This window comes from Geotrypetes seraphini, chromosome 2, assembly GCF_902459505.1.
Source record: "Geotrypetes seraphini chromosome 2, aGeoSer1.1, whole genome shotgun sequence".
In the NCBI taxonomy this organism is placed as follows: Eukaryota; Metazoa; Chordata; class Amphibia; order Gymnophiona; family Dermophiidae; genus Geotrypetes; species Geotrypetes seraphini.
In genome coordinates, this window is record NC_047085.1 from 36,287,637 (window position 1) to 36,300,273 (window position 12,637).

At 45.3% G+C, this 12,637-nt stretch overlaps 1 protein-coding gene across 1 annotated transcript in view; it reads left to right on the forward strand.

Moving 5' to 3' along the window:
- CYRIB (CYFIP related Rac1 interactor B) overlaps positions 1 to 12,637 on the forward strand; it is a 418,393-nt gene that overhangs the window by 382,116 nt on the left and 23,640 nt on the right. The gene's annotated exons all lie outside the window — the stretch shown is intronic.

Here is a 12,637-nt window from a genome sequence, read left to right on the forward strand (position 1 = left end):
CTTCAGCTTCAAGTGCCATTCTTAGCTTGTTACAAGGGCTAGGTATATTGCTCTTCGTTTACTTTTCAGCTTCATGTAGTTCCGTTCCTAAATGGAGTACAGTCTTAAGGTACTTCTTCGCAGTTTACCAAGGGCTTCATTTCACCCTTGTCTTTTGAGACTCTAAAGGGCTGTGCCATTGAACATGGGGTTTCTTGTGGCTCGGCGGTTTTCTGAGTTGTAGGCCTTGTTTGGTGGGGATTCCTATTTCTGATTTACAAAATCTGGGGTGTCAGTTTGGATGGTACCACAATTTCTTTCTAAGGAGGTGTCATCCTTTCTTTTATGACACTCTCACTTTTCCTTCCTTCTTCCTGGGAGGAGAAATGGGGAGCATTTTTTTAAAAGTGCGTAGCGTTCTCCATGAGCTAGGTTTCTAACAAATTTTAATTGTTTAATCACTTTTTTGTATTCTTCAAGGGACGCCTCAAACATATGGCGGCGTCCAAAGCCTCCATCGCTCGATGGGTCCAGGAGGACATTATTTACGCTTGCTTGATGACAGGGAAGCGGTTGGCAAAAGAACTTCATGACCATTCCACCAGAGCGATGGCTACTTCTTGGACTCGGTTCAGAGGTTTTTTCCTTGGAGAAGTTTTGTCTCGCAGCTACTTGGTCTTCCGAGAGTGCTTTATCTCAGCATTACCGGTTGGATGTGGGGATGCATGCGGTGGATACGTTTAGTGCTTCGGTTATTGCGGAGGCGACGTTTACTTCCCACCCAGATTGAGGATTGCTTTGCTACTTCCCATTGGTCTCTGGATTCATCTGCTACTGTTTCTAAGGAAGGAAAAATTATGTTCTTACCTGTTAATTTTCTTTCCTTTAGATGCAGCAGATGAATCCAGAGCCCCACCCTTTCTGGATATTGTCTGTCGGTTTTTTCTTTTGCAACTTTCAAAGTTTGTTGTTATTGATGGTTGTATTCTGTATTATTGCCTTTTGAGATTTGTTATAGGAAATAAGTTTGTTTGGTTTTTTTTACATGCTATGCCTATTGATGGTTACAGATGCTTGGGCAAGGAGCTATACTGGAGATACAGGAGGAGTGCCAGCCAATAGACCACCTGTTAATCAGTTTCTCTATCTCCACCTGCTGGTAGATGTGAGCTATCCCATTGGTCTCTGGATTCATCTGCTGCGTCTAAAGGAAAGAAAATTAACAGAACATAATTTTTCCATATTTTTATTTATTTAAAATATTTATATACCACATATCCAACAATTCTAAGCGGGTACCAACTGTACATTCATAATAAAATGCGAATAAAAAATAACGCATAAAACATATAAACAATATAGAATCATGAGCTAGCAAGATTTCTACCAGCAGACTACAACTTGTAAAACTAATCAAGTCTGTGCTAGCAGTTATTGGTTGCTTCCTCAGAAGTATTATGCCAGCAAGACGCTATAAAAAATTTGCTGTATAATTTTGTTTAAACACTCTTGCATTTGTGCCATTTTTTTATAATTGAATATCTGAAACAATTTATCTGTATTGAAATGTTTACTTATTAGAACCTAGTGCTGCTGGGCAGATGTGCCGCAGGACCTTTAACACAGGCATTTGCACAAGAATTTGTTTGGAATTTTTCTCTTTCCTGAAGCTATAGGAAATGAAGTCATTGGGCAGATGTGCTGTTGACTTAAACTTTTCCCCTACTTTATTTGAAATCTGGCTCTCCAGCTTAGATTCATTTGGCTTCAATTCCTATTTTCCAGGAAGAAGGTAAAATGTTTTGATTTGTATGGAAATAGTAGGTTTTCAAAATTGCCAAGTGTATTTCAGGTGATTATGGCCCAGTGTCTTAAATGAATGGACCCTTTGCATACTACATCATTGTTTATTCTTCAATTACATCTTACAGTGTGCCTAGTCAGGTTTATGTAGTGGCTAGTGGTTATGAAAATTGCTTGGTAACTTGCCTGACTAGTACGAAGTACTGGACAGGAACCCAGAGGCAGGCAGAGCCTGGAGTGTATGGCTGAGATGGTGCAGGAAAGAGGGGTTGAGATTAGTTAAGAGCAGAGCAGCATTTCAGGGAAAGAGCATTTCAATAGCATCTTCCTCATTATTCCAGAACTTCACTATTCCAGAACTTGTGGAAATAGTTATGCCTGTCAACCAGTAGGTGGAAATAGAGATCACTGAACTGAGCTGTGACTTATAAACCTTCATGATACTCCACAGCTCCATTTTCTATCTCCAGCAGTCACATAGCATTCCATAGCTATTTTGCAGTCTACCATACAGGCAGGGCTCTCCCCTGAGCAGGGGCTGTGTTTATGCCTGAATTTGTCCTGTTTCTTCAACAGGTCTACCTATTAAAGTAGGGGCTTTACAAGTCCTTTCTCCTTCATTTCCTTCTGCATTTCCAGTGCCTGAGAGGGCATACAACTTCCAAAGAGCTGGCTGACCTGGATTCTCCTCACACCTCTCTTCTTGTCGATTCCCTGGCTTTAGTGGGCCCCTCCCTAGAGTTTCTTATGGAAGGGGAACAATGGAAGAAGATGACCTGAAAGTGTTCAGGCTCTTTCATAAGGAAGAGTTCAGCTCTTCTGGACTTTAGCTGTCTTTTCTATTGAGGATCCTTCTATGTTGTGCTCAGGTTCTCGGGGATCATCTATTATGAAGGACCTTAGGAGTCCCATTAAGGCATTTTCTACGCCAGATAGTCAAGATTTAATTTTGGTAGAGTGGGTGGCTTCAAATACCGAGGTTAAGGTGGGTAGAGACATGTCATGCCTTATCCCTTAGTGCCAGGAGAGAAAAATAAATTCCAGTTTCTCTGGCAATAGCTATGACTAAGAAGGCCACTCTTCCTGTAGAAGGAGGCATTGCTCTTAAAGATCTTCAAGATAGGAAGGTTGAAAACACCTTGAAGCAATCCTTTAAGGTAACTATTTGCAGCACCTTTGTGGTGAGAATATGCCTGAAATGGAATCAGCAGTCCTTAGTTTAGGAGGAGAATTATACTGCTCAGTTGGATATCGGTCTGACCTATTTGGCAGACACTATTTGTGACCTGCTTGCATGATGGTCCAAAGCATGTCTTTAGCAGTTACAGCACACAAACAGCTTTGATTGTACCCATAGCCAAACACTCCATCTTCAGAGGCTTAGTACTTGAATTCAAGTATTTACACAACATGGCACCCCACTACATATCAGCCAGATTTCCACCTTATGTCCTGAACAGACCCCTCTGCTCCCAGGAGAAAACACATCTACAGTTAACCCCTGGTCAGAGCCTCCAACTAGAAAGTGCCAGACGAAGGTCCTACTCTCACTTCCTACCAAAATACTGGAATCAACTGCCTCCACACATCAAACCCCTCAAAGGGCTTTTGAGCTTTTGGAAAGCAATAAAAACCTACCTCTTCACCTAATTCTTCAGCCTAAGAACCACACAGTCCCTATCTCCCAAACTAATGTGTTCCTCATATATGCTGAACTACACTCTCTGTTTATGCTCAAGATGATCTGTGAAACGAACATCCCTGGAACTGCTAATGTGCGATGAATTATCCATATGTTATAAATCCTTGTTCTGTGCCTGCTGAAATTATTATGTATGTTACCTTGTAACCTGTTCTGAGTTTTCTGGGGAAGACGGGATATAAATCAAATTAAATGAATAAAATGTGTGACAGCGGCTAAGAAAGCAATTAGAATTTTAGGAATTAGGAAAGGAATAGAGAACAAAGATGAAAATGCACCTCAAATATTGTGTACAGTTCTGGTCGGCATAACTCAAAAAAGATAAAGCAGAATTAAAAAAGGTACAGAGAAGGGCGACGAAAATGATAAAAGTTGCAAGTTTATTAAAAAAATTTTTATACCGCTTAATAAAATTTCTAGGTGGTGTACAGAAATAAAAAGTAACTTAAAAACAAGTTAAAGTTAAAATACTAAACAGAACCAGGTTAGGTTAGACATAAACCAAAACATATATACTAACTAAAAAGGGTGAATTTATACACACTGCTTAGGGAATTACAGGGGGAATGATAAAGCAGATAGGGTAGAAGACAATAGAGGGAATAACAAACAGATATGGGTGCTTCACAAGTGGGTGGGAGTTAGTCCAACATAGGCATAAAAAAACCTTCAGAAACCTCAAATTCATGCCATATTCCTTAAGTCTCAAGTAGTTGACAAACATTATAAAGCCATTCTCGATGATGGCCAGCGTTTCATGGCTAACCACCACTTCCTCAGGACACTGAGACTATTATGTCATGCCATTTAGGGTTTCTGAACATTTCTTATGCCTGTGATTTACTACTATATGAGTAGTACACATATCATAAGGGGCTCATTCTGTGACCTGAGGCTTTTTCCTTCATTACCCTAAATTGATTTACACATGAATGCTTAGTATGTACAAAGTGGAGCGTGTTTTGATTGTGATAGCAATTGAACTAAAATACAGTGGTATCTTGGTTTACGAGCATAATTCGTTCCAGAAGCATGCTCGTAAACCAAAATACTCATATATCAAAGCGAGTTCCCCCCCCCCGAGAACCAGTATTGCTCCCCCCAAAGGCCCCCCCCCCCACGTAATCCAGCACCCTCCCCCCACGATCTGGCACCCTCCCGCCGCGATCTGAAGTCTCCCAGATCCACCCGAACAGGCTTCTTACTTGCATCTGGCCACTGGCACCGGAGAGAGTGTGAACTCGCAGTCCTTGAGCATGCGCGAATGCTCAAGGCCCAGCAAAGAAGAGGATGCAGGTCTTCGGGCACTGGCACCAACATACAGGACATGCTGGTAGCCAGATGCAAGTAAGAAGCCTATTCAGGTGGGCCTGGGGGATTTCAGATCGCGGGAGGGAGGGTGCCGGATTGTGGGGGGCGCCGCTCGCAAATTGAGGCACGCTCGGTTTCCGAGGCGCCAATATTGCGAATGTTTTGCTCATCTTGCAAAACACTCGCAAACCAGTGCACTCGTAAACCGAGGTACCACTGTATACAGTATTTAATAGGTCAGTTCCTCTAAACAAAAGAGGAGACAGGACACTGATACAAAAATCAGTGTAATTTTGTAAGAAACAACTGCCTGGCTGGCCTGGAACTTCCTCTCTGATGTTAGAATTGATGTCAGAGGTGAAGTCTTGTGAGTCCGGCGCTTGTACGCGTCTGGCCTGGCTCGAGGAGTTAGCAGGGAGAAATTGGTGTGGCTTAGGGGGTAGGGAAAGAATTGGGGAAATGGAGAAATCAGCACGATGGCTTGGGGGGCAGGGGGAGAGAGAGAAAAAGAAAGGCAGAAATAAAGACGGGGGCTGGGAGAAAGAGAAAGACAGGCAAGCATGGGGGAGAGAAACAGAAAGAAAAGGGGAGGGGCAGAAAGAAAGAAATATTAAATTTACAGTCAGAAGAAGGAAGTGCAACTAGAGACTCATGAAATCACCAGACAAAAAGGTAGGAAAAATGATTTTATTTTCAATTTAGTGATCAAAATGTGTCCGTTTTGAGAATTTATATCTGCTGTCTATATTTTGCACTATGGCCCCCTTTTACTAAACCGCAATAGCGGTTTTTAGCACAGGGAGCCTATGAGCATCAAGAGCAGCGCAGGGCATTCAGCGCATTTCCCTGCGCTAAAATCCGTTATTGCGGTTTAGTAAAATGGGAGGGGGTATATTTGTCTATTTTTGTATAGTTGTTCCTGAGGTGGCATTGCATAAAGTCATCTGCCTTGACCTCTTTGAAAACCTGTGGAATATAAATAATTAACATTTTCTCTGCGTACAGTGTGCTTTGTGTTGTTTTAAATTGTTTTTTTAAATTTTATTGTTGGTAGATCATTTTGACTTAGTCATTTTTTTTTTTTATATATAATATTTATTTATTGGGCAATAATAACAACATATAGTACAACACCATTCTTGTACAAAGCACCAACACCAATATATAAACATAACAAAATAAACCCTGCCAGTGCAGGTATACATAGCTTCAAAACAGCCCAATACAGTATTTTACTATTGACCCCCAACCGCCCTACATGTGAAACCCCACGCTTCCCCTCCCCCCCAAGTCCCCCCCCCCCAAAACCCAAACCCATACCCAAACCCATGTGGTGCATAACCCTCTAAATGAGAATATACCAAGCGAGGAAGAAAGAAAGAGAAAAAGAAAAAGAAGAAGTACCTAGCGTAATAATTCCCTAGGGTAAGGAGACCAGGCCAAAAGTCCCATCACAGTCAGTGTGAAGGAAAGAGCGCAGGAACCCCCCCCCAGGTCTCACTGGCCAAACGATTAGTTGTTCAATAATATACTCCGTTCCCTATGAGTGAGGGACAACCAGTATCCCTCCCACACATCCTGAAATTTAGCCCATCTGCCCTCATCATGGGACCCCGTCATCCTGCGCTCTACCAGCGCTAACTCAAATAGGGACCCGTGCCATTGGGGAAAAGATGGGATAGATGGAGCCCGCCAGAGAATTAAAATGGCCCTCTTGGCCAGGAGCAAAGCCTTGAACACAAACAATTTTTGACCCCCAGAGCAACTGGAGAGAGCCGCTCCATCATAGAAAAGCGCCACCTCCGGGGTACACGCTGGGAGCGTGAGGGATAGGGAAGACAGGAAAGCCCACACTCGCTTCCAAAAAACCTGTATGAGAGGGCAGCCCCAGAACATATGTCCTAGGGTAGCAGAAGTCACAGAGCATTTGGGACAGCGCTCATGCTCCGCAAAGCCAGCTCTACAGGCTCTCCGGGGAGAGATATACATTCTCTGGAAGAATTTATACTCCTGTTCTCTGTGTACCATATTGCAGGAAAGAGTGCGCAGGAAAACAAAGCAATGGGAAAGCATTGTGGACGTAATAATGCAGCTCAGGTCAGCGCTCCACGCCCCAGCCAGGTAGTCAGCCCTTTCCGATGACAAAGACAATTGTAGCTCAGTGACATAGAAACGCAGGCACGGAGCAGAATCCTCCCCCAAAGCCAGGCTTTGACCTAGTCTCTTTGCCGCCGCAGCGCTTCGAACGGCCCCCTCAAGCCCAACAACATAATGGCGTAGCTGCCCATAACTAAAGGTATCTATTCGATCCAACCCATATAAAGACGCCAGTCCCTCGGCGGGCAAAATAGCTCCACGGTCGTCAAGAACATCCCCCACTCTGCGAATTCCCCGTGAATGCCAAAGCCGGAAGACCCGATTGTCACTACCCGGGCTAAACAGGGGGTTCCCCATAAGTGGTAACATAGGAGAGGCATCATAAGGTACACCCAGACGTTTACAAAGCAATTTCCAAATGAGTCTCATATAGGCCCACACCACATGTCCCCGTTGCAATGGGTCCAACTGGGCCAAGGGGGCATGTAGCAAGAACAGCCCAGAGACCGGATATAAAAAATCCCGTTCAACCGAAAAAGTCAAGAAGGAGGAGCTCTCTAGACACCAATCTCGGACCAATCTCATACCACACGCTAGATTATAGGCTCTTAAGTCCAAGAGGCCGAACCCTCCCTGCGCCTCCGGTAACATTAAAACACTCAGGGGCAGTCTGGGCCGCCGCCCCCTCCACAAAAACAGCCGCAGAGCACCATACAATTCGTCTAGGTCCGCCCGGCGCAGTCATAGTGGCAAAGTCTGTAGCAGGTACAACCAACATGGTACTATCATCATATTATATAAAAAAATTCGACCTGCCAAGGAGACCGGTAAAGCTCCCCACAGGCGGAGGCTCTCAATAGATCGCCGAAGTAAGGGTCGTACATTTATCTCATAAAGGCGTGATAGAGATGCAGGGATGAAGACTCCCAAATATTTCACCTGTAGGGAGGCCTCCTTCATGGGGAAATCCGACCAATTATGCGAGATATTTAGATGGATAGGTAAAGCCTCAGATTTAGATACATTAAGCTTTAGGCCCGATAGATCTCCAAATGCAGCAAACAGATCCAACAAAGGAGAAAGATGTAAGACCGGATCAGTGAGGAGGACCATGATATCATCCGCGAAGGCCATGCATCTCAGGGATGAACCCCTAGTCTCCACCCCCACGATCGAGGGATGAGTACGAATACCTAATAATAGAGGTTCTAAAAATAAGATATAAAGCAGGGGAGACAAGGGGCAACCTTGCCTGGTGCCTCGCCGTAAAGAAAAAACCGAGGACGGCTGCCCATTGACCAGCACCGCCGCCTCCGGATTTGAATACAGGGCTCGTAGAGCCCCCATAAAAAAACCCTCCACCCCATATCGGTGTAACAATGGGAACAGAAAGGCCCATTCAACCCGATCGAAGGCCTTTTCGGAGTCAAAACTAATGGCTAAAGCTTGCTTTTTCTGTGAAGCGCAATGGGCTAATGCAATCAAAAGCTTATGAACATTGTGGCCCGTCTGTCTCCCCTTCACAAAACCCGCCTGTTCCACCCCTACCAACGAGGGAACCAAAGGGGCCAATCTATTAGCCATTATACGGGCCAGAATTTTTAAGTCAACGTTGATGAGTGAAATAGGGCGGTAGGACTCCACCAAAAGCGGGTCCTTGCCAGGTTTAGGTAGGACTGTTATCAACGCCCGATTAGATCCAACTGGAAAATGTCCCCCTTCCACTGACTGTTGAAAATAGTTTCTCAGTGGGTCAGCCACGTGGCCTTGAAGTATCCGATAGAACTCCCCACTATAGCCGTCCGGGCCCGGCGACTTACAAAGGGGAAGATTCTTTATTACCCCCAACACCTCCTCCCGAGTAATTGGGGAGGCCAAGCCGTCTCTATCCTCCTCTGAGAGACGAGGCAAAGGGAGAGAATCTAAGTATTCTTGAATCGAGACATCCCTATCCACCACTTCTGCCGAATAAAGGTTGCTGTAAAATGTAACAAAAAGCCGTTCTAAGTGGGATTGTGCTGTCACTAGCCGCCCCCCGGCATCTCTGAGAGAGGTAATGGAGGAGGACCCCCTCCGCGCCTTAGTCAACTGAGCCAACATTCTGCCCGGCTTGTTGCCAAAACGATGTAATCTATACTTATAATAAAAAAGGGTTTTTTGGGCACGTTCATGTAATAGGGCATGGAGCGCCGACTGTGCCATTTGAAATTCCCGTTTATGGGGCCCCGTAGGGGAACGAAGGGCCAAAAGCCTGCTCTCCCGAACCTTGCGCTCAAGGGCTAATATCCTGGCTGCCATCATCTTCTTTTTGCGAGCACAATAAGCCAGCACCGCACCCCGGAGCACCGCCTTAGCTGCTTCCCAAAAAAGACATCCCTCCCCAACATGCACACTATTGAACTCTGCATAATCTTGCCACTGCTGCTCAAGGAAGGTCTTAAATTCGGGGTCGGAGTACAGAGCTACCGGAAATCGCCATTTTCCCCCTCCCCCCTGGTGGCCCCCTGTCAGATTCACATCCATCCACACCGGAGTGTGGTCTGAGATGACCAGCGCACCTATTTCTGAGTTATATACTTCTGAAAAGAAAGAGCGAGATAGAAAAATAAAATCAATTCTAGATGAAGAATCATGCGCTCTAGAAGAATGTGTGTAGTCTTTTTCATCAGGGTGCAAAGTTCTCCAAACATCCACCAAATTCAGTGCATCCATCCACGCCAGGAGCCCGTTGTCAGATCTACCCGACGGCCGGAGGTCTCCCCTAACAGAATCCAATACTGGATCCAAAACAGAATTAAAGTCCCCCAAGAAAATCATAGGGACCCCCGGCGTCTGAGAGATGGACATAAGAATCCCCAAAAGCTTTTTATAAAAAGCTCGTTGTGCACTGTTGGGAGCATACACTGATATCAAAAGCACTGGTCTATGAGACAGCATGCCCTGAACTATTACATAGTGGCCCTCTGGATCAGAAAGAACTCGGGAATGTACAAAGGGTATCGCTTTATGGATCAGCAAGGCCACCCCGGCCTTTGCCTTAGGGGAAGAGGCTGAATAACACTGTCCTACCCACGACCTTCTCAGTTTACCATGCTCCTCCTCACTAAGTTTAGTCTCTTGCAACCCCACAATATCTGCCTGGTGTCTCGCTAAGTGTTGTAAAATCTTAGTCCTCTTAATAGGGGAATTAATACCCGATACATTCCACGTCACACAACGCACTCCTCTTTTAGGGGACATCCCACACAAAGATCAGAGCAACCCGCAGACCACAGGAAAAAGAAACCGTTGCCAGGAGTCCCAGCCCTCCCCCCAGCAACCAAACAACCATTCCTCTCTTATCCATATCCACACCCGCACCACACTCATCCCCCCCCTTCCCTCCCCTCCCACTGCCCCCAAGTCCCTCCCCCACCCTTCCCCGCCCCCCCCCAATACCACCACTCCAACAGAGGGACTCCCGGAGGCCCAGACCCCCTCCCCCGACCCATGAAAAACAATATCCCAGTAAATCACATATCTAAAGCAACAATCTGGCAAGCCAGCACTAAACTCATAGGCAGGTCTCAACCCCCTCCCAGTCAGTGAACCCATGAGGGAAAGTCCACCATGTAATTCCCTACAAACCAGCAAGTACCAGAAGAACACAGTCACACAGACCCCAGTTTCCAGAGAAATAGGACACATCAGGAAAGTCCCACTGAAAGCCCCTGGAAGGGGCTCACCCACTCTTCAGCAACCCTAGGGTCGCCAGTCGATGGATGCCAGGAACCAGAGCGCCCTCTCAGGTGCGAACTGCCAGATCAGGGAACCAGACATTCAGCTGTGTGCGGGCCGCCGCACTCGTGTCAAACACTACAGGTTGTCCATTGTAAAGGACCCGAAGTTTGGCAGGAAATTGTAGGGTGAAACGCAGCTGCTTCTCCACCAGGATTTTGCAGACGGGTGAATATCCTCTCCGCAGGGCTGCCACTTGCGCCGAGTAATCCTGGAACAGCAGAATCCTATGGTTCTGGAATAAGAGTTCTTTCCGTTGTCTAAAGTTCTTCAACAGCAAATCCTTGAGAGCGAAATTCAGAATTCGTATAATCACTATTCTGGGTTTAGGCGACCCCTCCTGCCTTCGGCCCAGTCTATGGGCCCTCTCAATCCTGAGCGGGCCAAAGGCAGAGGACACAAGCAGCTCCTCCGCCAGCCATTTTTCTAGCACCGCATGTAAGTCTGAGTCCAGCACTGTCTCTGGGATTCCTACCAGACGTAGGTTGTTTCGCCTGGAGCGATTCTCCAGGTCTTCCAGCTTGTCCGACGTGCTCGAACTGTGCGCTTAAGCTGGCGAAGTTCTTCCTGCACCATTGTAAGGGAGTCCTCAGTAGTGCTCACTCGTTGCTCCACCTCAGTCACCCGATTATTAAAAGTTGTCACGGAGGCCGAGAGTGTTGCCAAGGATTCAGTGACTTGATCCAGCCTGGTCCCCAATGCCAGAACCACCGCCTCAGTAATTCGTGCGACCATGTCTTCGCACGTGGCATCCGCGGTGTCCATGGCGCCCGCCATTTTGCCTTCGGCCCCCGGTCCCGATTTTGGCTTCTCACGTTCTTTTCTGCTGCCTCTCGTTGCCATATCCGGGGTTCCTTTTTGGACAAATTTGTCCATATAATTGCTGGCTTGCTGCTGTAAATACTGGGGTATTTTCGCTCACGGATTTTAGATCAAAAGGGCCGGTGCAGAGGGAGAACAGCGGAGCTCAGGGGAAACACGTCTTCCCTGCGCTCTGCACGGCCACGCCCCCCCCTTAGTCATTTTAAAAGTAGCTTGCAAGCCCAAAAAGTATGAGCACCCCTGCTGTAGAGCCATTTCTTGTTTGACTGGATAAGCTATATTTATCTTTTTTTTTTTCTTTTTTTTTTTTTTAGTTGTTTAAATTCATGCAGAAATAAATGTCTAGATTGAACCTAATGACCTCATTAACACCTTTCCCTGTTTTAAACCTCTATACTATTTGAAAGAGGGCAAATATCTAATTGTTTCCTTCTAGAATTGGATACTTCTTAAATTTAGTAAAAATATTTTGGCACAAGTGTCAAACCTTAAAGGAAGTCATATTGAGCATTGGAAAATAATAATAATTAACTAATAAAAATAGTACATATTTAGGGCTCCTTTTACTAAGTTGCGATAGTGGTTTTAGTGTGCCCTTAGCGCGCGCAGAATTGCCACACGCGCTAGACGCTAATGCCAGCATTGAGCTGGCGTTAGTTTTCCTGCGTAGAGCAGAGGTTTGCGCACGCTAAAAATGCTAGCACACCTTAGTAAAAGAGGGGGTTAATTTTCCCTACCACCAAATTTCCCCATCCCGCCCCACCCGGCTACTTTTTCATGCCACCCAGCTGGAAGAAATTTCTGGGGAGAACACTGCAGTAGAAATAATATTTAGGAGGAAAAGGATGGACCAAATCACTCTATTCATGTATGCTTCACAATGGCTTCCATTGAAAGCTCAGATTTTATTTAAATGAATATTTAATGGTTTTTAAAATACATAACTTTTCATTTCTTTGTATGTTTCCAAATATATTGTATTTGAAATAATAAAGAAAGCCATTTATAGGGCAGGGTTCCATAAGTTAAAACTCTGTCACTAGATGTTTGACAACAGATTTTCTATAGAGATTTTCTATAAAGATTAAAAGCTTTTTGTATGAACAGCATTTTAAGGGATTTAAATAAGTTTTATTAGGTAAAGCT